Source organism: Tachypleus tridentatus, chromosome 8 (genome assembly GCF_004210375.1).
Source record: "Tachypleus tridentatus isolate NWPU-2018 chromosome 8, ASM421037v1, whole genome shotgun sequence".
NCBI lineage: Eukaryota > Metazoa > Arthropoda > Merostomata > Xiphosura > Limulidae > Tachypleus > Tachypleus tridentatus.
Genome location: NC_134832.1, coordinates 114,724,329 through 114,745,597, shown reverse-complemented (window position 1 = coordinate 114,745,597; position 21,269 = coordinate 114,724,329). Strand labels below are relative to the sequence as shown.

Sequence of the window (21,269 nt, the reverse complement as noted above, 5' to 3'; positions counted from 1 at the left end):
ATACCTTAAAGTATTAACAGTATTAACAATTCATTTTTTATTTATAACCCAATTAGTTAATAATGCATCGCTACAGATGAAAATAAAACTGTATAATGATTCGTTTTACGATTTTTTAAACATAAATACCGACAAATCTCTTCTCATTGTCTATACTGTCGTATAGCGCATGCGTACTAATACACGTTAGAAAACACAGGCGCTAAACAAATTGATTTTCTGACTTTACAATAACCAACCATTAGCGAGAACTGTTTAGTGAATCACTGAATTTTATTTGACAGTTAATTTAAGCTATTCTTACACGGCTTGACCCACTTTAGTTGTTAGCAACATTCCATTGACACGTGCTACACCACGAAAAGTAAACACTGTTAACTAAACAATTTAATAGGGAACCGTTTAACCTAGTTAACTAACTATAGACATATCAAGAAATGAAACCCAATAAAATAATTTTATCACTATTTTTAACCGTTGTAACGTTTTTCAGAAAAACAAAACAAATTAATATATAATTCAATTAATTTATATCTTTGTTTTCCATGATAATGTGTATCTTTCACATTATCGTTTTTGACTTTTCCCTCGTATTTTCTCTCCGTAAGTCTTGGAAAGCTGACACAGTATAGAAGATGTTAAAAATGTCTATCTTAACGTTTCATCTCGTATCATCTATCAGCATTGATGAAATTAGCGCCTTAACATGATGTATCGCATGTTTATAAAATCAGGGTTTTCCATTACAACAATAAGAAAGTGTTATAAATTTATAAATACATCTGTTGACGTCTCATACATATTATATACAAAAAATTAATAGCAACGATTTTAATATGATTTTCTTAAAATGTTCTATTAATACTTCTAAAATATGAAATCTAGTCTAAGTATGTTTATACTTACCGTTGTTTTCTTCTTGTTTATTGTAAACACCAATGAATGGAAAGTAAACAGACACATCTTGATTTACTACATTCCACAAAAAGTTCAAAACTAGTTATACCATTATTTGCGGATATACAGGTTTTTCAAACGACATTAAAAAAAATAGTTTGCTTTTTCTTAAACCATGGAAACACTATCGCTTACCACTAATCATACCAATCTATTAATCTTTAATACATGTAACTTCCTTGTATCTCAGGACAGCTGGTATGGGTATTAACACTTTTACCAAAATAAAGCAGAGAACAACTTTCTTAGGTCATCTTCAGGTCGAAACGTTGTTCTGTGCTTTATTAGTAAGTGGTAATACCCATACCAACCGTCCTGAGATACATTTTTACTTCAGGTTGGTTTCTCGTCATCACGAATCGTAACTTCCTTGATTTGTTCATTAGTGTTTAAAAATACATTTTAAAATCAATGTGAGCTTTATAGAGGTCGTTCAGTACTAACCCAGTACTCAGTTAAGACCTTTTGAAAATTAAAATCATGTAATCACCAATACATCAATGTTCGCCTACATCTAGATGTGATATCATAGAACTTGAATTTATTTTAAAAGTGGGAGGAGATTATACTCACTTCATTAAACATTGTAGAGAAAACGTCATATGTACGCATAAACTGCCTATTGCAAAGGCTTAACTGAGACTGCCGATACTGTATCCTTCAAATACGGTATTTTGATTCCAATGTTAAGATAGAAGGCACATACCCTCACACAAACCGTGAAACATATACGTCCTAAAATCTATTTGGTGTATACGATAATACTTTTTGACCTATGTTGAAAGACATGACGGTTTTATAATAGTTTAATAATTAAAAAGAGAGGTTAAATAGAATGCTTCAATTTGTTATGATATTTAATTTTTGTTTGTGTCTTTTTCTTGGCCCCTGTAAAACTAGTTCTATTGCATAGCTCACAGTTCATAGTCCGACATTTTAAACAAATCCAGTACGTAGGCCTGCGATGGTTTTATTCTCTTGAAATGTTCACCTGTTATACAGTAATTCCCGTATGCTGACTCCCAAAATGATATCCATTTTTCTCTATCATGTTGAAATTTTTCGCAAAATGCCAGAACGCAATACATAAAAGAAAGACCACAACACGCATTTTTAAGACTAAAAGATGTATATTTTACAATTACGTAAAATCAGGTTGAATGAAATGTATGTTCATTTGACATCTGTTTTCTTTCTGTTTTCTTCAGTTTTTTGTGCTTTTGTTAACAAACCTAATAATAAAAAATGTTCATGGTGGTAAACGAAATAATAATTTAGTCTAAGTAAGTTTAAAAATGTTTTTCTTTTTTTCTCTGTTTGTGATAGAAAAACATTAAAATTATTTTCGAGATCTGCGTAGCTGAACAGCGGAATATTCGTTATTGAAATCAAAACAGCTTTTATGAAGTTTACATTCGCAGGCCTATGTCATCTATCTATATATACATAAAACTAATGTCCATGTATGCGCAAAACTCTTTCCACGGCTAATGTCCGATTTGGATCTTCGAACGATTTTTCAAAATCATAAGGGGAAGTTTCTATCAAAGTTTTATTACAGTTTGGTCTCTTATAGAAAAGATTGTTTAGTGTAGGTGTCCACCTTTTAAATAAATTTGTAAACAACAGCTTTACAGCTACCTGTAAGACGGCGTTTCTGTTGATATTAGACATCGCTGATCTTTTATTTTTAAATATTAAAACATACATTAACCTTCCCTCCAAAAATCATATGGTTTATTGGGAGATGTTGCAGCGTTGTAACAACGTTTTGTTTGATCCTGATATTGACAGAGAAAAGATAACAATGAAAGTCAGTAGTTTTGTTTTTGGAGTTTATTTTAATATTTAAGATCCTGTACAGGACTTATTCTTCAAAAACTAAGATTTTAACTGACTTACTTATGTAATATATTTATTGTGGTCAGGAAAAAATTGCAAAATTGGCCGTCCAATAAACAGTCCAAGGCTCATTTCAACTTACGAAAAAAAACACCAAACACATTAAAAACAATAAGAGTTTTACGAAAACATGTAAACGTACTATGGTAAAGTAATGTCTAGAGATACAACGTTGTCTGAAGACTATATTATAATAACCTTTGTTATCTCACCAGGGATAGTATGTATATTCCCTCTACATAAGTATATTGTATGCGCGCGCATGTTTATGTGTGAAAACGAGGATAATTATCATGTTAGATCTTCCCTAAACGTAAATGTTTATTTATTCTTTACGTTTTCAACACGTAGTTGGCAACAAAATTATATTTATAAAAAACAGAATATCTATTATATATTTTATAACTATTTATGTTCTTTGTTTTTTCACTTCAAAATGAACATTGAACTCTTGTTAAGAAAAAAATGAAAAGGTTTCTTTAAGTGTGTATTTCTTTACATTCGTGAAGCTCTTTAATAAATGTCTGGGATTACGTCAGAAGTGTTAACTGACAACACAGATATTTGAGTGTTGTAACGCATTTACTAATATATATTTATTTTAATATCGACGTTTGTTTTAGTTAAATATATACTTCAAAATCCATGTAACTTATATTGTTAAAAGTGTATTGTGAAAGTCCCTATTTTCTTAATTTGTAGAAGATTCTCGAGCGTAAAAATCAACAATGTACGTTGTACGTAAAATATCAGTATTGTTGTCTTAGTTGAAATTTCTAGAAATTCTTCTCTGTAGCTTATAAACGGTAATCAATGCAACACGTTGGTAGTGTACTACAGTCAGTATTCTATGAGTCTCAGAAGCTATAACTGTGATAGACGCTTATTAATCGGAAAACTAGAGATATTTGACCAGACGCATTTATAGATTTCGAGCATTACAAACAGTTTAACTTCAATGAATTGACTTCTGACCTTAGTATTTCTACGAGAACATTAAATATTTTGATTAGTAAAAAAAACACAAAAGAACACACGTGTGAAGAGGCTACCTAGGTTCCAAGCTCCTTAGGTGCACCTGTGTATCCACAAAGAATTAATTTGCTCATCGCGAACCGTCGATAAAATATTAATTTCTAGACCGGATAGAAGACTCAGTATTATTTGTAAGTATGTAAAACCTTTGTATATAAATCATTATTTGTAATAACCGTTATTATAAATTGTACTGTTGTCGGTATATTAAAATATTTTTGTGTTGAGAAATAAAATTGTGTGTATCAATCTTTTTGAAAAATACAATAAATTTGATACATATTGTCATTCAATTAATTCTAAATTAAAATTAAAATTTCAGGACTTTCAAATTGTAATACGTAATGTAATAAATCGGAGACTGGTGCGAGATAAATTATATGTAATAGTGTGTATATACAAGCTAATCTAGATTAACAGTTCTATTCCTTAACGATTACAAGTTCAAAAGAAAATGCCTTTCTTAAGAGTTTAGATCAAACACTTTTATTGCATGATATTAGAGTACCTGTTATTAAGTACACGTAGCCTAACATTACTATTAATTAATTAACTATGTGACTAATGTGAGAATTATATTTACTCGAAACAGTTAATTTTTTCTTTAATAAATTAATTGCAAAGTGACATAAAAATTACCTGCTCTAGCCATCCCTAATTCTGAAGTGATAAAATAAGTGGAAAGCAGTTAATGAACGCCATTCATTATTAAACCTTGATTGTTTTTGTGAAATCGAAGAGTTCGATTTTACCGTTATTTTAATAACGCATTCACAGCTCCAAAGTGCTGAGCACTTTTTTTTAAAATCTTCTGTTGCGGGAATGAGACGTGTACCACACAACTTTACATCCATAATCTGACATTCTGAATACGTTCCATCCAGGTTTTTATATATTTAGCTCTTATGATTCTTACTAATTATAATTTTCCTACTGAATGCCTGGCAGGGCCAGGTGGTCAGGACGCTACATTCGTAACCTGACGGTCACGGGTTCGAATCTTTGTAAAACCAACCATGCTTGCTCTTTCTGACGTAGGGGTGTTATAATGTGCAGTGAATCCCACTATTCGTTGATGAAAGAGTAGCCCAAAAGTTGGCGGTTGGTGGTGATGATTATCTGCTTTTTCTCTAGTCTTACGCTACTAAATTAAGGACGGCTAATACATATAGTCCTCGTGTAGCTTTGTGCAAAATTCAAAACAGTCAAACCTTTTATTGCAATATGAGACCCTCTTTGTTAGGTAGTTTAATATGTGAACAGAAAAAAAATATTCATAGTATATCAGACTAGATTTTCTTGTTGTAGAGGAAAAGTATAGTTGCATATGTGCTGTGTCCACCGCGGAGAGTCGAAACTGGATTTTAGCATTGCAAGCCCGTTTAGCTTAGCGTTGTCCCACTGGGGGACCAACTATCACACATCCTTTCGATTATTTACTCTGTTGTCAAAGTAAATAGAGAACTATTTTTTTAGAACACTTGTTTCGACCTGTTTTTTCTTTTGTTGTAGTTATTTCTTTCTTATTTTAGCACATGCTCTAAGTTGAGCTAAAATATACGTAATGCTTCATTTAAAACAAAGTGAGTAACGGTCTAACACTAACTTTTTCTGTCATTACAATGATATTAACTTAAAAACAAAATATGAAATAAAATGTTGGAAACAAAAGTCAGTGAAGCACTCTTAAATATCTGTATTATGTAGCTCAAAAGGCAGTGGTTAATAGAGAATAATAATATAATTCATTATATGACGTCATGAAGTTCAACTTTTATCTGGCATTTATATATGTACACTGAGAGAATGAGAGAGATACACGTGCTTACCAAACATTTGTTTGACATGTCAGGTTGCCGTGTAAAGCCGTGTAAAGGTATCTAACAGATACCTTTGTTAGATGTCTGTGGCTGGAGGAAAGCCACTGAGGTATTTAGTTGCTTTTAAAGGTAGTTTTATTTGTTTATTTGATCATTAGTAGTTAAAGGAATTAAAACACATTGTTTATCTACTGCTTTCAACAATTCCATAAAAAAATTATTCTTGCTATGGGCTAAAATACGTCAAATACATGGTTACATTTTAATATAATATTGTTTATTTACACATCTTAAATTGTTATATTTTTCTATCAATTACAATCTTATTTTATAAAATATGTCTATAAATAAACCTTATGGCACTACATCTATCTAAATAACTGGATATGCGGAGGTGAAAAACAAGGATGGCGAAGCACTAAAGATTTTTAGGCTTAAAAATAATGAAATCACGCTTGATTGCAGAGAACTAATGAGTTAGTTCTGGTATCGAACGAAAGACCTCCTGGGTAGTGATTTGCGGCAGACAAAAGTCAGTTTTTGTTTTGTTTTTTTATTTACGTCTAATTGGAAAGCTGTAAGAAACTAACCATGAAGAAACTTAAGAACAAAATATCTCGTGAAGCGTGAATTTAAGTTTTCACTCTGTATCGCTATTATCTTTTGGTATGTATTAGCGTAATCTACATCTATAACCATAATTTTATAATCGCTATGTCGAACCATACATATTTACTTTATATCGTTAATTTGTCTACGACCGTTTTTTTTTATCCACACAACTTATTTACCAACATATATTTTAATAAATGTTAGCATTATTTCATTACATTTGTCTATATATTTTAATTCGATACCAGTAAATCTTTCTGTATACATTTAATCCAGATATAAGTTTCTTATTTTGAATTTAAAGACGTATATAAGTATAACATATTAAGGTTAGAAATAGATATAACGCTACCTCACTGCAACTCAGTGGGAAATCTGTAGGCTTATGAGAATAATCGGGTTTCGTTACCAAATGTGGGTAGAGCAGAGAAGCCAATTCTGTAATTTTGGGTTTAAAAACAAAGATATAACGTTATATAAGGCTAGTATCATATATATATATAACGTTACATATCTTTCTGAAGAAAAATTTTTATAGGTATCTATGTCTTTATATTTAAGTTTAGAAACCGGTATAATCAAAGCTAAAAAACATGAGCCTCTTACATTAAATAAGGTTATGGTGTCTTACGAATGTTTCTCAATAAGAACATTTTGTTTGTTTAGGATTTGTTTGTTTGTTTAAGAATTTCGCACAAAGCTACTCGAGGGCTATCTGTGCTAGCCGTCCCTAATTTAGCAGTGTAAGACTAGAGGGAAGGCAGCTAGTCATCACCACCCACCGCCAACTCTTGGGCTACTCTTTTACCAACGAAAAGTGGGATTGACCGTCACATTATACACCCTCACGGCTGGGAGGGCGAGCATGTTTAGCGCGACGCGGGCGCGAACCCGCGAATTACGAGTCGCACGCCTTACGCGTTAGGCCATGCCAGGCCAAGAAGAACATTTTGCGATTGTTTATTAAACAAACTATAAACCTTCATTCTAAAAATTTTCAGACGTTTTTAATATTATATTTATTCTGCTGCTCTATTTGTTGTTTAGTGCCACATATTTCTTAAAACATACTGTTCTGATTGAATTATCTTTAACTTTAAATGCTTGGCTGTTAAAACATTATTAACAGCTTTTCTGTCCTATCAGCAACTTCTTTTAGGAAATTTTTGGGCTGAATGTTAACATATACTCTAGATTAGTTGACACACAGTCCACAAAACGTTGTACACGAAACCAAAGTAAATCTGTTTTAAAATCAGCCACCATAGAAAGATTAGGAAAAATTATCTTTATACTCTAGATATACATATATAATAATTTCTTATATGTATATGGAGCATATAGATCGGTTTTTTTTCTCAACTTTTCATCAAAATGTGTAAATCCTTCTAAAATGCACTAAAAATTCTGAAATACAACAAAAAATCATCATAGAAAGCGTTATCTATTTATAAGGGACAGAATTCATGCTGATATAGCGAATGTGAGATTAGTTTCGAATTAAATAGTAAGCTTATCATTGACGTTCTGAGTACTGCACTCGATTTAGTACCTTTCTTTGTTCTTAGAATCTTGAATACTCGCACATGACGCTTAAGTACATTAATGTTTTCTAATGGTTTTTACTTTGTCATAGCAGAACACGTTAAGACGGTTGAAAGCTGTTAATGTCTTACATTTTCAGCTATACGGCTACGACGGTGATAACGATTTGTAGAGGGTAGATTATGTTAAATTGTCGTTTTTATAAAACTTTAAATATTAAAATTACGCCAAATAAATGTATTTTGTAATGTTGTAAAGTTACCTGCAAAATCTATCAGCGATTAAACAAATATTTGCGGCCACAGGACGTACATTTTACGATTTTACTACTTTTTGTTACTGTTTAAGAAAATAATCACCTTCACAGTGAAAATAATTTCTTTCCTCGATAAAAACATAAACTCCATGGGAATTTAAGTAAGGGAATATAACAGATTTTATTTAATGTAGAAACAAATACTATATAAACTTATGACTGAGTGATTGCAACTAAGATGACTTCAGTAAGGAAAAAACGTTTCTGAAAAGTTAAACTTTTGGTGGTAAAATGTATTCGTAAACAATGAACAAAAGAAACTATTACTCAGTCTACCTTTTGCTCAACTTAACATACTTAGTTATCATCACATCAAAAACGGCATCAAATCACTGTTTCTTTTCCGTTCTTTTTCGTGAATGGATAGTATATAAGCATCTCCGCCTCTAGTCCGAAACTTCTGCTTTCCAGAATCGTTAGATAAGCGAGAACCACCCGTTTTCTCAAGTTAATGTGTTAAGATAAGCCTAATCAACCTATACCCTCTATTCAATGTATTCCTATCATTTGGTAGCCTTCTACAAACACGTGGTTGAGGTTTTTATTAATGTCATGAGGACTCTTTCCATTGAACTCTTCATTGTCTTCTCACTTTAAATATCGTTTTAAACGGTATAATATTCAGGTGATTTCAAATACGTACTCATAGAGAAGCAAAGAAATTTGCAACATTTTATACTGATATAAATTTATATTCAAATACGTTTCATAAAGACACATACGCGGTAAATAATTCGAAAACGTATGTCTCTTCATAATAACTTTTAAAGTTAGCGAGTAGAATTATCAGTGTGTAGCAAATTGAACAAATTTATTGTTTCAGATACAGATTTTCTTTCATGTAATACAAGATAATTAAATTCGGAATATCATGGCTCCAAACATGCATCTATAAGGGGTCATCTGTTAATTATCATTCCAGCTTATAAACGTGAAGAAAATGTTAAAGAAACTTTAGTTTCTCAGGATTTGAGCTGTGGAATATAAGAATACTTGACGTTTCGTTAATACTGTGGATGATTTAACTTATGTAACTAGTAACCATACACTACGCAAAAGCTTGTTCTGCCAATGGTTAGACAGGTTTACTCTTATTCTGTGCTATCGATAGTAAGAGCATTTTACATATGATGTTACCGATTGTCAAAATGTTTTGTTCTATTTATGATGATTGTAATGACAAAAACAAAGTTTCCGAGAACTTTCGAATCTTTTGTAGGTATTCTTAAAATGTCACATATAAGAAAATAGTTATTACTAAATAAATATTTTTAAAATGCTCATTTCTATCATAAGGTTTGGAATTACAAAATATACTTTTTTGGGAATAAGTAACACAACTGAAGTTTAGAATTACAAAATATACTTTTTTGGGAATAAGTAACACAAGTAAAGTTTGAAATATGTATTATGGTTTACTAATCACAGACAGGAATTGTATATTAATATATACTCGGACTGTGAATTCGATGGTTCATGGGTCAAGTTCTGTTGTCGTAGAAAGTAGTAAGCTAACCAAAAGTAATAGGTGGATGGCACTGAGAAGCTACATTACCTCTATCCCATCATTTTACACTTAAGAACGACTATTTCCATATAGTTTTATGGAATAATTCTACAAGAGCATCTCAATAAACAAAAGAGAAGAAGTGGGAGACGTAAACTTCAGCCTAAATTTCACATTCATTAGTGACTATAAAATAATAACATGGGCTGAATAGCTTTACAATACCTCCATACTAAAGATATCTAAGTGCTGTTAACTGTACAGTTTAGCAGGATGATGAACGTTTCATTACGTCTATAAACAGAGAGGAGAATACTATTACACTAAATGTTTTCTAAGAAATCACAAAATATCTGTATTGACAATGTTATTCATGAAAAACAGCTCTTGCTTTTTAACAGCAAGTTAATGGATTTTGAAAGTTTAACCTTTGCAAATATAAAAAAAAAAAAAGAGAAAACTTTGATGTACCGTGACGTCATTGTACATACAAGAAAGAAAAACATGATGGTCCCTGAACATAGTCGATACAAACGATATGTACATTAAGGTCACTGTACATACTCGATAGAAACATACATGTACATTAAGATCACTGTATATACACGACAGAAACATATATACATACATTCAGGTCGCACTGTATGTACTCGATAGAAATATATGTATACATTAAGGTCACTGTATATACACGACAGAAACATACATGTATATTCCGGTCATTGTATAAACACAATAGAAACATACATGTACATCAAGAGCAATGTGTATAAACAACAGAAACATATATGTATATCAAGGTACAGTGGTTAGCTTGTCAAACTCTGAATATGAGGTTGTTTTTACCGCCAAAACTAACAAAAAATGTATTCTACACTTTCCTCTTGTGAGGGTGTTATAAGACTGACAGTGAAATTCCATTGTTCGATTAGAATCGTCCAAGAGATGGCGGTAGTAGGTGTTTACTGGACGCCGGTCCTTCTATCATTTCAAAATTAGGGACGTTTCAAACGTCTTGTTTTGTAGTTGCTATGTTCGTTTACTGCAATTTTAAGTAGCATCGTGCATGAGATTAAAGTTGGATTATTTTTAGAAGTCAGTTTTCATAACGTCGTTAAGTAAAAAATAATTAAAACTATAAAAGAGATAAACGATATACAAATTTGTTTTTTAGAAAACGCTTTTATTCTTTTATAATTTTGTATTTTTTGCTTGTTATCTTGTGAATGTAATTTCGTTTGTTTACTCCTCGGTGTGCGCAGCAGACATCCCGATGTGGCTTTGCTCTAAAAAATTCACACACACACACACACACTTGTTTGTTTATCTTAGAGCAAAACCACAATTGGATATCAGATTTTAGTGTTGTAAGTCCGTTGATTCGCTGTTGTCGGGGGGAGGGTGGCAAATTAGTTAAATTTTGCAAAATACAATTGAAATTATTCACCAAAGAGCCTCAAGTACACAAGGCCAATCTTACTGAAAATACTTGAAGTATTAACAGTTAGTTTTGATAAATGTAATGAAGTAAAATTAAAGCAACATCATGTAGAATACATCTTACGTCATTACGTTCGATACTTAACTCTCGGTGGAACACACACCTCTAGAATTTTTCTTTAAATAATCATACAACAAGTTAACATTCAGTCTATTGAGTGTCTTTAACACTGTGACAAACGAGATTTTCATTGTTAAATAACTTAACTTAACTCTCGGTGGAACACACAACTCTAGAATTTTTCTTTAAATAATCATACAACAAGTTAACATTCAGTCTATTGAGTGTCTTTAACACTGTGACAAACGAGATTTTCATTGTTAAACTTCGTGAATAATGAAATTATATGTCAACTTTATCAGCACAAGTAACTGTAGCTCAGCAAAAACATAATTAGAATTTTACAGACTGTCATTACACTTTAATTATTTGTAATGCACTAAACGAATGACCTAAATAGGTGATAATAAATATGTGAAATAGAATGGCTTGTATGATAAAATATATATAATACGAAGCCAGAGTGTAAGCGTATCAAACATCATTTCAAAATAACAGATTACCAATTTATATTTCTAGTTTAAGATATGCTACTTTCCATCAAAATAGGGCTAGTGTGTTAAAATAAAGGTCTCTGGACCTTTAGGTTAGAATGTATTACTGGTATTAATTTATTTACGACTTTTAAACATCCAGCGGTATTTTTCAATAAAAATTCATAACATGCAGGAGGGTCCTCTAGGGGTACTTTAGTGTACTAATTCAATGAAAGTAATAATATTATGGCAGATAACTAGGCCTTTGAATGAAATAAATTCATGTGAACCAATTAGCGACACTCCAACTTTAATACCCATCAACACTCTAAATATTGCGCTGTTTACAGGACATTTTAACTGAAAAGTCGGATCTCTTGACCAAGAAATATAGACGTAAAATACAGAGAACTGTATGGAACATTTTTGTCTTTATGTTTCCATAATTTTCAGCAAAATTAAATTCCTAAAACACTGTTGAAATGATAGCTATAAAAGAATATATCGTTATACTTTAGAAATGGTATACATACTAAATTTATGGATTTCTTAACATGCATATAATACTTTAGCTCATTACAACAAAATTCGCAAATATTCGCTCAAACATTTTAACTGGAGTAAAATATTTTGTTTACATTTAAAATACTAAAGTTAAAACAGAAACATATTCAAGCGGAGGGATACTTGTAGTACGTGAGAGGTTATAACAACACACATAACATTTACTTTATTAAAACATAAGATTATTGCTAAATAAAGTTTTTGTACTTATGTAGTAAGGTTAAACCCAACTATTTCGTTGTTTGAATAACTCGTCCTTATCACACATATATATAGTTTTAGTTGATAACTCTTCTTATATGTTAGTATGATGCTCTCCCGTTTTGTCATAATAATATATCTAGATGTCTGGAGTAGTTTCAACAACTAACAATAAAATTTGTAATAAATATAGAACATTTCATCAAAGTGACTGACAAGCGTAGCCGTTGAGTATGCTTTGTAAACACTAACAATTAACCATGCGCTATTCTTTATTAAAACAAATATCACACGATTTAAGCTTTTAACTTTTTCATTGAACTGTAAGTGAAAGAGATCAGACTAAGCTCCTTTAGCTTTCTTTGTCATTCTAATCACGTCACACCAATGAAACATTCATGCCTGGGTATCAGTTGCTATGGTAACAAGCTGTAGTAAAACCGCTTTTCCACTTATTTCCTACGGTATCTAAGGCAACTAAGAATAAAGATAAATATCCCGCAACTTATTTAAAATTTTTAATTTTTCTTTACCTTAGTACCGGCGCATTTATATATTGTTTAAATATCCTAATTCAGGTTGTACGTCTACACAGGAAAATTGTAATATAATTAGAAAGAAGTAACTTTTAAACAGAAATCACAACTTAATGTATTGTATTAATATAACAGAAGTTGAAGTTGAAACTGACTTTATTATATGTATTCGTAATATAAAATCAATATCAAATACATTAATTTAACAAAACTGTCATTGCTAAAGAAAGCTTATTGTGATATCCATATATTTTCACAATTACCTCTGTTCAAGTTGTTAAAGTAATAGAAATGTTTTGACAATAAAACTGTTGTCTTCTTTTTTAACTTGGCATCATTAAGTCTTTTATGTTAACCCTAATTAGTCAGGTTTGAAAAGAAAAATAACATTTTAACCTTAATCGTTGAAACTGATAAATTTTAAACTTACATTTTAATGTATAATTACTGCTTTATTATCATTATTTTAACTTCCTTTTCAGACAATCAGGATAGTAAGGTACTCATATTCCACAGTCATTATTGTTTGTTACAATAATTTGTATCCGAGATTTGGACTAAGGCTTTCGTTAATCAATATTAAAAGTAGCGATTCAGTCTGTGTAACTACACACGATTATAATAATTTACCACAACTTCGATCATTTTACATCTATCAGCCAAACCCAACTATTCGCTGGGATTTTTTCAGTTGCTTTCTAGAGTATATTTTAGTCATATCTTACTGTACATTTTTTTCCAGTAATATAACTGTCCAAGCCATTACATTGTAAAGGAAAACGCCATTTCTGTTACAAGTATCTTTCATCACAATAAGTATCGTATTTCGAACAAATAATATAAATGAAGAATGTTACTTTTCTGGACGTGTCACCACACTAAAGTAAATCTTAAAGTATACAAATAATGGTTATTGATATCAATACTGTTTCTTCTCCGAATACAGAAGGTACATCATCATACGTTAGTCGTTACAAGATGTGTTTAAACAGTTTAAAACACCGTACAATAAATATACCAGGGATAATGTCATTACTGACAAAAATTGAAAGATATCATATGGTTGGAAAATGAAGAGTGAATCAAGAAGGAGAAAAGCTTCCAGTGCGACATAATACAAAAGGGAAAACTTTTTATTGTTTTATTTATGCCGTTTTTGTAGAAGTTGAAACAATTAAAACAAAAGAGACTGGCTGGATGTTTGTTTTATCGCAAAATTACACAATGGAGAATAGAACCCCGAAGTTTAGTTTTGTAAGTTCGTAAACGTACATTTGACCTGATGATCGACAACAGATATGGTAAAAATAAATACACACACATTATATACAATACACGTATTTACAATATGGACTATTAAACAATAATATAACTTTAACCTTTCATATGCAAGCACATTAAGGAAACGGTTACCACGTACAAAATTATCACCAATGTTCATTTCGCAACAAAACTCCTGGAAAATGTAAATTTATTTCTCGAGAAATAAATTAAAAGTTCAAATAGTCTTTAAAAAAACAATTTAGTATTTACAAGCAAACACTTTATATATGATGAACGAATTATATATATATACTTTAATAGTTTTGGATCAATATAATTTAATTTGTATTTGGCGTTTCACATAATGGTTTTGAAACGCCTTCTGTTGTATTTATTAATTTGGCCGTAGAAGGCGTTTTACTTTTCATTGAACGAATTGTTATGTTTTGGATACCGATTGTGAGAGGCGGAAGTAAAGATTTTTCTTCAGTACGTGTTTTTACTGACAGCTTATTTGTTGGTATATTAAGCGGAACTGACGAATCTGTTAATTTTTGTTTTATAACCAATTTCTGATCAAAGGCTTGTGAAGTTGTGGACGAGGACATGGTTACGCTGATAAATGGTTTCAATTGTTCGTCTTCCTTACTTTGATGAGTATTATCAGATTGCAGGCTGACGTCTTCAATAATCACAGAAAGCGAATGATTTTGAATTCCTGACCTTCTGTCTTTAAAGTCACGGACTGATGAATTTTTCATTACCTGAAATGCCGATGGTTCTTTTTCAGTCTCAGAAAAAATTGCACTTTTTTGATCCACTGTTTTAACTTTTGAGTTAAAGCTACAAGGCTGATGAGTATCCCTATTCATCTGACGGACGGCACTGAAAAGTCCATGTCTGCCAGGTACTTCTGAATGACGAAATGAAAAATCAGCTCTAGAGATTTCATCCTGTTGCAAGCCACAATAATATTTTAAGTAACTGTCATCCATTTCAGCCCTGGTCACTTCGAATTTAATAGTTTTTGATATGGATTCCTTCTTTGAAGAAAAGGAAGAAGGAGTTTCAGTAGTTTTGGGTATAGAAGAGTCATGAGAACTTGTGACGGGTAATGACGAAAGTGCAGCTTTTTCTTGTTTGAACTTAGCTTCAGAAGACTTACAACATAGTCGATCCGGAGGTAAAACGCGCTTCAGAAGAGGAGAACAAGGCTCAGCATTCTTCGGTTGCATGAAAATCTTTTCATCTATATTTGCAGGTGTTAGTGTACTACAAGAAGAAATCGTGTGCGATGAAGACATAGGGTAATGGGTCAAGAAAAAAGCTAAAGGAGAAGTTGAGCGTAGAGGGGAGGGCGAAAGAGTGCGAACTAAGGGAGAGAGTGGCAAATGTTCCACTGACTTACGACGAGAGAACAGAAAGTCTGAATTAACTTGTGTTTAAGGCCATGCAGAGAGCTTGGTCGCTGGAACTTAGCAGTACCTATTGGAGAACCTGGAATACTAGAACTGGAAGAATTGCTCCCAGAGGAGTTTCCTGTAGAGCAGGAAGACTCACATATTGAACGCAATCTGTTAGACGAAGGAGATCGTGGACCTTTACGTTTAGGGGATCCAGGGACAACTTCGCCTCCTCTACTTAATGAATGCAAACTATGGCTAGTAGTCAACACAGGAGGCGACACGGACACCAAATGTTGCAAATTGGCGCTAGCTCGTTTGTTACTTAACTTTCTAAGAAGAGTGGTTCGTCGTTTTCGGTCAGATTGTGCTTCTCTCTTTCCTTGACCATAACGCTTTCGTGTAACTGGACAACGGACCATCTTAATGGAAGACGGATGCCTTTTACGGCCTCCAGATTTTATGGTAGTGCTCTCCAGTGGTGTCGTGCGGATAGTGATGCGGTCTCCACCAGACAAGATTAGCTGCAGTACTTGGTGGTGGACCAGTCCCTGGAGAGGTTCCCCATTTATGTGGGTTATCAGGTCACCAGGTTTCAATTGTGACTCGAAGGCTGGTCCAGTGTTATCAACTGCCTAAAAACAATAATTTTCAGTTGGAGAGATTTATTTACTGGTTAAGTAATAAATTGCTATTCAAGATAAACTGTTTCATATTGTAGTAAACAATAATATCACAACTGTATAACTTCCCTGACACTATCACGTTTATTTCAAACTGTCATTTCCAATCTATAGCCTAACAGAACTGTTTTCTACGTTAATCGGTGATTTTACAAACATCAGAGTTAATCTATAGATCTAAGAATATTACAGAACATAAAGCGTCTTGAACACACAAGATGTTAGTAACTTTTAAGATAATCCATAAATGTAAGAATGAAATACCATATCTGTGTGACAAGTATAACGGTAAGATATTTGCAACTAACACAGAAACTCTGATTATATATTTTGAAAAATTACGTAATTATTGCAGTAAAACAGAAAATCATCTGATAGTGGCAGTATAAATGAATATACACTGTCACAGAGCTGCCATTTGTTAGAAATAAGATGTTTGTCGTACAGGACGACTACACTACATCAATGGCGAAAAATTAATTATTAGCATACACTAGATGTGTTTCATAAGTAAAAGTTCCAGGTATCTTCTAGTACAAAAATATAAAACGTTGTACAGTGACTGCAACTACTGATAATAAATTTTATGTCAGATTCCATTTTAATTATGTCATTCTGATGCGGTGTAGGAGATCGTTAAACAACTGGTTACAATAGACCTATATGGTACTAAACATTGACTTTTAATGCGTATACCGTACTCGTGTGGTACGAGAAATAACTACAAGTTAACGACAACAAATATGTAGTAATAGTGATATGGAATAAGAAATTACCATAAGCTCGTGGTAAAACCTAGGCCAAACAAAAGAGTGTCCCCTTTTCTACAACATCGTAGTAATACTGCCCAGATCTAACACATATTAATTTGAAATAAATATCTAATTCTAGCTAGTCACGGAAAACCTATGTTGCTTAAAACAGTGCCCTCAGCAACGAAATCATAATAACATAGTACACCCAGTGACACCAACCAGCATAACGTATCAACAAACAAGAACTGCACCGTTTCACAGACTGTACTATTTTAACTTCGAATTACAATATACTTTTATGGTGGAAAAATAACCTACCGACACCAAATGCTGAATAGTGTATACATCAGAATCACCAAAGTACACTCTAATTGCTCGAGCTGTGAAACCAAATCCACGAGGCCCTTTGCGGATTATGATAGGAGGTTTGAGATGCGGAACTAAAGAACTCGCTTCTCTATTGGGTGAAGTATCCCTAGAATTTGTACTGGAACTTCCTGAAGAAGACATTACAGGTTGAGATACAATTCCATCTACGAAAGATAAGAACAAATACAAAATTACAATTTAACTTGAGATTATGTTGAAAAATTACAGATGCTTCAAGTGTCCAGTTTGAATAAAATTTAACAAAATATATCAATTTCATAAAACTTTAACAATAATTATTTTTCATCAACACCTCCGATAACTTTTCCATTTTTATCGACAGTTTCTTAAGGAATTTGTCACATCACTTAACTCTAAAATAAACAATACACAAGAAATGATTTTTTTTCTAATGCATTTCCTTCACCACACCCAACTTGACAGAAGTAACAACCCAGTAAATTCATTTACTGCGTACAAAAACGTCTTAGCATATTAAAGTACAAAAAAATAATTGTACATAATTTGGTAAACATGTGATCACCTGCTGGTATTATTAATGATAAACCAGAAGCCGAAGCTGACTTTGTTACCAAACGTTCTTTCTGTCGAAGTCCAAACGGTGACGCAGGGGATGACGGGATTGGAATGTTTAGCAAGGCTTCAAGTTGATAAGCATGTTTCCTTAGTTTCATCCAATCTCGCGCAATAAGAGTTGCACCACCTGGAGGCTGGAGAGGTGAAGGCTTGTAGTCAATAAATGAAGCAAGAAGGCCTTGAACATATTTTCCTGTGTTCGCTGAAAACTGAGGTGTTAATTGTTTTCTATGGGCTTTATCTTCATCCTCCTGAGTGGCTGTGTTTTTTGACTCATTCTGTCTGTTGGCCGATGGCCATTGTGAGGAAACCAGACTGAAATTTCTGGAAATAAAAGAGAAACCTGTGTTTTGAAGTGCTTAGCAAGAAAAACCAACAACACAGTATTATTTTCAGTTTTTTATTGATTTAATATTGAACGTAGTAGATGCCAAGATTTCACCAATAGCAATGCTTCAAGATACTTACATTTCTAATGATCTTACCTACGCCATTCCCACGAGCGTCAGACAAAACATAAACTTGAGTAAGAACAAACAAGAATCCCTTAACCCAAGATAGACCTAGCGTAGCCTAACTGTTAGGGGTACTCGACTCGTAAATCGGTGGTCGTAAGTTCGAATACTACAACTGACAATTTCCATTCTTTCAACTGTGGGTACGTGATAATGTGACAGTTAATTCCATTTTTATTTGCAAAAGAATATCCCAAAAATTGGCGGTAGATGGTGCTGACTATCTGCCTGCCCCCTAGTCTATTACTTCTACATTAAAGACGCCTAGCGCAGATGGTTCTTGAGTAACTTAACGGGAATATCCGTAAAAAAATCAACAATCGATAACTTATTTAAGTCAAATATCTACAAAGTTTAAATACACAGAGTACAAACGAATGAAAAATTTATTAGACGTCTACAATTTGAGGAGAATGGAATAAGGCAATATCTGCCGGCGGAAGATCTAAAAAACAAAAACAAAAAAACGCTTCCGAATCCTTCATTACATTTCACCTTTACATCCTCTCGGTATAGCGAAGTTGCCAGCTTCATTTCTAGCATTACGTACATTCGACAATCGGTGAGTTATATCATACTATTTTCTGTCTTGTAGGTATTTCTTTTTTATTGTGGGTAGCCGCCTAGTGGTGGACTTCATATTCTCTTTGCGCAGCAAGAGCACGAAAACTTCATTACAACTAATAAATGCTTACCCATGGGAACTACATCACTAACATTCTCTAAGACGAAAGCCTTTGAGTCTAAACAGAAGCATCGTTCACCAATACTATCTTCTCTGCCAAAACTACCCTTAAAACATGACTAAAATCATCAAACAAAATAATCTTCTAAAAGCACACCTTAAGATGGGTGTAGTTGGATTTTGTGTGCGTATCTAGCTTACAATAGCAGTTGCACTTTTTTTGCTTGCTTTGTACAAAATGTTGCAAAATAGCGTCTACTAGTTGTTGTTTTTTAGGAACGATGAATTATAAAATAGAAGAGATGGTACTTTTTTTAGAGACCTATGTTGTCAAAAATATTATTCGAAACCATTTCAATCACTAAATATTAAACTTTTTTCATAATCACCAAATGAAATTACAGAGCAATAATAAGATATAAAAGTATCAAATGTTGGTCTGTGACAAAGAACTCACAACTGTTTTGCTTATTATATACTAATGTGTTACAAATGTATAACTTATAAATGTTTGCATTTTACTTTAAACATATCACTTCCATGTATGATGTTCACATAGCATGAAAATAATATTTCAAATATAAGAAATAATATCATTAATATAAGTTTAAAAACACGAGATGAAAATAAAACAAGTATGTGTAACAATATATTATTCACAGTATGTTGATTTTACTATCTGGCATGGCCAGATGATTAAGGCACTCGACTCATAATCTGAGGGTCGCGGGTTCGAATCCCCGTCACTCCAAACATCCTTGTCCTTTCAGCCACGGGGGTGTTATAATATGACGGTCAATCCCTCTATTCATTGGTAAAAGAGTAGCTCAAGAGTTGGTGGTGGGTGGTGATGACTAGCTGCCTTACCTCTAGTCTTACACTGTTAAATTAGGGATGGCTAGAGCAGATAGCCCTCGAGTAGCTATGCGCGAAATTCAAAACAAATGAAACAAACTTATCAGGTACCAAAGATGTCTTTCCTTAAATACCTAGATTCGAAAAGTCGACTGGGATATGACAGATACAGTTGTGGGTGAGACGCGACATGAAGTATAAAATTGCAGATAGAATTATTTTTATGGCGTAAACTAGATTAAGTTGTTCAAATGTAATTTCTATTAATTTCATACGAGTGACTTTTCATAAACCAGAATTCGAGAATGAATTAATAATACAATATTTATATTGTATTATTATTTATGTTATTTGAAATAACTTTTCACTCATTGTTCAGAAGAACTGATGCACCATAAAGTCCAAAATGAATTGTTTCAAAGGCAACTTGACATTTGTAAGGTCTAATAATTGTAATCTAAATTTGTCTATTAAATTCGTTGCTTAACTGGCCGGCCTCGGCGTTTCTCGCAATAAAACACGACATTTTAATCGGCCTTTATTTCTAACGACCCATAAAAAATCAGTTATACACTGTAGGTGCAAGTTAAATCACGTATCATAACAGTGGGGTGGACGACGTTCAGCAAATACCTTTAATTTAGACGGATTTAAAAGAATAAATTAAGTCCAAGCTAAACGTCTTCATGGAAGTCTATAATAAAACTATGGTCGACAAAAAGTTGGAAAAATATTTTATTACTATATCTTATGAAACGTTCAGAGATTCATTTGTTATTTTCTTAAAAGAAAACAAAGTTGCTGTTGTTTCTCTTATAGTCAAGAGAAAAGCTGTATGAGAGATTATATGTGTTGTGGCCACCACGGTTATCGAAATCTGATTTGTAGCATTATAAGTCTGAAAACTTACTGCTGTGCCACTAGGGGGCATCATTAGTTTCTTGTTTGTTATTAAGCATAAAGCTCCACTCCACAAAGGGCTATCTATGCTCTGCCCATTACGGGTATTGAAATTCAGTTTCTAGCCTATAAGCCCCAGACTTACCGTTGTGCCACTAGGGGCATCATTAGTTGTAATGATTGTTGGAAATGTTTCAAGATTTCAAACTCAA

At 32.6% G+C, this 21,269-nt stretch overlaps 1 pseudogene across 1 annotated transcript in view; it reads right to left on the bottom strand.

The window, feature by feature from the left end:
* Window positions 1-13,253: 13,253 nt before the first annotated feature.
* The window catches only part of LOC143223249 (microtubule-associated serine/threonine-protein kinase 3-like), a 122,582-nt pseudogene continuing 114,566 nt past the window's right edge, over window positions 13,254-21,269 (bottom strand). The window contains exons 22-24 of the transcript XR_013012786.1: window positions 18,050-18,426; window positions 17,455-17,669; window positions 13,254-16,333 (exon numbers count right to left, since the gene is read on the bottom strand). The product of XR_013012786.1 is annotated as a microtubule-associated serine/threonine-protein kinase 3-like (transcript). The remainder of the gene's footprint in view (window positions 16,334-17,454; window positions 17,670-18,049; window positions 18,427-21,269) is intronic.